The sequence below is a fragment of the Sciurus carolinensis genome, chromosome 9 (genome assembly GCF_902686445.1).
Source record: "Sciurus carolinensis chromosome 9, mSciCar1.2, whole genome shotgun sequence".
Lineage (NCBI taxonomy): Eukaryota > Metazoa > Chordata > Mammalia > Rodentia > Sciuridae > Sciurus > Sciurus carolinensis.
Window position 1 is genome coordinate 17881574 of NC_062221.1, and position 4681 is coordinate 17886254.

Sequence of the window (4681 nt, forward strand, 5' to 3'; positions counted from 1 at the left end):
GAAAAAGTAGGCCCCAGTCTCCATCACATTGGCTTAGGACCAAACTTCCTTAACATGACTCCCAATGCACAAGAAATAAAAGCAGGAATCAATAAATGGGATAGATTCAAACTAAAAAGCTTTTTTTCAACAAAGGTAACAATAATATGAAGAGAGAGCCTACAGAGTGGGAGAAAATCTTTTCCATGCACACTTCAGACAGCACTCATCTTCAAAGTTTATAAAGAACTTAAAAAACTTTACACCCAAAATACAAAGAACCCAATCAATAAATGGGCTAAGGAAATGGGCAGACACTTCAGAGAAGATAGAAAAGTAATCAACAAATATATGAAAAAGTGCTCATCATCTCTAGTAATTAGAGAAATGCAAATTAAAACCACCGAAGATTTCATCTAACTCCAATTAGAATGGCTATTATCAAGAACACAAACAACTAAGTGTTGGCATGGATGTGGGGGAAAAAGCACACTCATACATTGCTGATGGAGTTGCAAATTGGTGCAGCCACTCTGGAAAGCAGTATGGAGATTCCTCAGAAAACTTGGAATGAACCCACCATTTGACCCAGCTATCCCACTCCTCGATTTATACCCAAAGGACTTAAAAATCAGCATACTACAGTGACACAGTCACATCAATGTTCATAGCTGCTCAATTCACAATAGCTAAACCATGGAACCAACCTAAATGCCCTTCAATAGATAAATGGATAAAGAAACTGGTATATGTACATACAATGGAGTACTACTCAGCCAATAAAAAGAATAAAATTATGGCATTTGCTGGTAAATGGATGGAGTCAGAGAATATTATGCTAAGTGAAATAAGCCAATCCCAAAAAACCAAAGACTGAATGTTTTATGTTTTCTTTGATAAGTGGATGATGATACATAATGGGGGGGTGGCAGTGGGGAGTAAGAGAAGAACGGGGGATCTCTGTGTAGAGGGAAATGGGGTGGGAGCGGTGGAGGAAGGAAAGATAGTGAACTGAGACAGACATTATTACCCTATGTACATGTATGATTACCTGAGTGGTGTGAATCTACATTATGTACAAGCATAGAAATTAAGTTTTACCCCATTTGTGTACAGTGAATCAAAATGCAGAGCCCGCCCAACCCCCAAGCCGAGGTCAGACGCCATCGACGAGCCTGCCTGCCTGCCCCCCTACTGCTGAGGGACACTGCACTTGCCTCCATGCTGACTCAGCGCACCCTCGTTGGGGCTCTCCAGCTTCTTTGGAGGCTGGTGCAGGCATTTTGAATTATTCCTGAGGGCGAGGCCATCATCATCGGAAGGGCGGCTCCCTTCCTGAGACACTTACAGGAGGCTGGAGGCCCTTTGGCAGGACTCAGGAGCCAAGAAGAGAGACTTAGGGCCAACCCAGAGCCACGGGTGAGTCTCTCCCACTGGGCTAGGCTCCCTGGACAGGTCAGTAGTCCCGGAATGCAGGGAACTTCGTGGAGTAGAGTGGCCCAATGAGACTCCCCCGCTGGAACCGTGAACCCAGACAACCAGGAGTATTGGAGAGGAGGGCCGCAAGCAAGAGGCTTCGACGCAAGTGAGGGTCCCAGGCCCAGGTGGTAGCTCCGGTCCCCAGGGAACGTAGCAGAGGAGGGCCGCTCAGCGAGGGAGTCCCTCACAGGGCCAGGCTCTCCAGCCCAGGCGGTGGGTCAGGACCCCTGGGAACATCGCAGAGGAGGGCTTCCCAGTCCAGGTGGAAGTTGGTAGTTCTGGACCAAAGGGAACTGCTCAGAGGAGAGCTGCCCAGCGAAATTTCCCCACCAGGTGAGTCTTCCCCGCTGGGTGAGGCTTTCCCACCAGGGCAGGAGAACCAGAGACACAGGGCCAGATCAGACATGCCCCAGTCTGTAGTCTAGTCCCCCGTTGGTTGACCATCGGTCAACAAGTGGAGGCGCCTGTGCCCACTAATAGGGAATATACCCCACCTAAAGGCCACCACCCCTAGAGGGGCAGCTTCCTTGTGGAGCACCACATTATCAACTTCCTCCAAGACCTCAGGCTACTGAAGGCTAGGAGGTGAGTTATTGGAAATCTACAGGGACACTATTAGTCAATAGAGGAAATCTGCAGTATCTCAGAGTTTCAATACTAGAGGGGTAGATACCTGAGCAATGTGAGAAAACAAGGGAAGAAAATGTCCCACACAAACCTAGATGGGATAGCAATAAAATCCAATGATAGCATGGCAGAAGAAATGTCAGAAAGGGAGTTCAGAATGTACATAATTTAAATGATTAGAGAAGCAAATGATGAGATGAAAGAGCAAATGCAGGCTTTGAATGATCGCACCACTCAACAGTTAAAAGAGCAAATACGGGAAGCAAAAGATCATTTCAATAAAGAGTTAGAGATACTGAAGAAAACCAGACAGAAATCCTTGAAATGAAGAAAACAATAAACCAAATTAAGAACTCCATAGAAAGCATAACCAATAAGATAGAACACCTGGAAAACAGAACCTCAGACACTGAAGACAAAATATTTAATCTTGAAAACAAAGTTGACCAAACAGAGAAGATGGTAAGAAATCATGAACTGAATCTACAAGAATTATGGGATATCATGAAAAGGCCAAATTTAAGAATCATTGGGATTGAGGAAGGCTTAGAGAAACAAACCAAAGGAATGAACAATCTATTCAATGAGATAATATCAGAAAATTTCCCAAATCTGAAGAATGAAATGGAAAATCAAATGCAAGAGGCTTATAGGACTCCAAATATACAAAATTACAACAGACCCACACCAAGGCACATTATAATGAAAATACCTAACATACAAAATAAAGACAGAATTTTAAAGGCTGTCAGAGAAAAAAACATCAAATTACATTCAGGGGGAAACCAATATGGATATCAGCAGATTTTTCAACCCAGACCCTCAAAGCTAGGAGGGCCTGGAACAACATTTTTCAAGCCCTGAAAGAAAATGGATGCCAACCAAGAATCTTATACCCAGCAAAACATACCTTTAGATTTGACGACGAAATAAGATCCTTCCATGATAAACAAAAAATAAAAGAATTTACAAGAAGAAAGTTGGCATTACAGAACATTCTCAGCAAAATATTCCATGAGGAAGAGATGAAAAACAACGATGCAAATCAGCAAAGGGAGGAACTACCCTAAAGGAATAGCCAAATAAAGGAGAAACCAAGTCCTTGGATGTTTCAGAATCAGTAAGATTATCTCATTATAGCTTCCAGGATGTGTCATTTCCAAGCTAACAACAGCTACAAAGACTTTTAAAGGTAACACTAATAACTTTGACATAACTGCCATAATTTATACCAAATAAACATAACTACTATTTATACCAAATAATTTTAGTCACAAAGTCTAAAGATGACTTCACACAACTTTTTAAATAATAGATAATAAGAAAAACTGCTCTTTTTAAGGTTATTTATATCTTAAAGTGATACATTTTTAAAAAATTAGGTTTAGTAACTTAAAGAAGCAGAAAACAATAAGTGGAAATTTTTCATTTTTAGAAGTACATTCTTAGCCAGGCATTGTGGTGCAAGTCTGTAATCCCAACCACTGAGGAGACTGAGGCAGGGAGTTCAAGATCATCCTGGACACCTTTATAGTAAGAACTTGTCTCAAAATAAAAATAAAAAGGGCTGAGGATATAACTCAGTAGTAGAGCATCCCTGGTAGAGTACATTCTAAAAATATATATTAAGGTATAATGATTTTGAATTTATTTTATTTTTACCTTTTTTTTTTTTTTTTTTTTTTTTTTTTTTTTTTTTGCTGTGTTGGGGATGAAACCCAGGGTCCCCTGCACACGTGGTAGGCAAGTACTTTACCAACTGAGCTACATCCTCGGCCCAATGATTTTTTTTGCATGAATATTTAAATAATGTTTATTAACATATAATATAGAAAATATTCAATCAAAGAATACTTGAGAACCTCTATGTGCTGTGTTTCCAAGGGCAGCAAAAATGATAACATGCATTTCAGCTAAAAATATTCACAGTAAGAGAAAAAATTAATAGGTATGCAAGTGTTTACCATAGAAGAAGACCAAAGGTAACAGAATAAGAAAAGGTGTCAGGAAAGGAATAAGATGAAAATCCTTTGGTAATTTCTAAGATTTACTCTAGCAAGTGGTTGAAATGATCCCTGAAGAGTGGATTTATTTCTATTGGAAGAGACACTAAGCAAAACAAATGTGTGCTAGTATGAAGCAGTTAATATTAAGAAAGTTCCCGTAAAACAGGGTGACAAAGATATGAACTACTTAACTACTTGAATTTTTCTACTTAATTTCATAGAATGTAATGAGAGTAATTCCAGCTCTTATGTGCCTACAATCATCCAGTAGAATTCTTGTTTCCTCAACTAATAGGAAGTCCCTAGCCATTACTCACGTTGTCTTACATCTATACTTGGACTCATTTGGGCTTTCATGACAACTGATAATTAACTTACTTTCTCTGTTCTTTCTTTTCTGGTCCAATAAATAATAATTTTCCAGCACTGCGTTTTTATTAGCTTTCATCTAATTTTATGCCAACTACCTGCGGTATGGGGCATTTTTTTTTCTCCAGTTAACTCCTGTTACAGGACTGTTGTGCAACCCAGAGTCCCTCTGCAGTAATATGAACGTCATCTCGGAAGAGCAACCACTAACGACCAGCAAA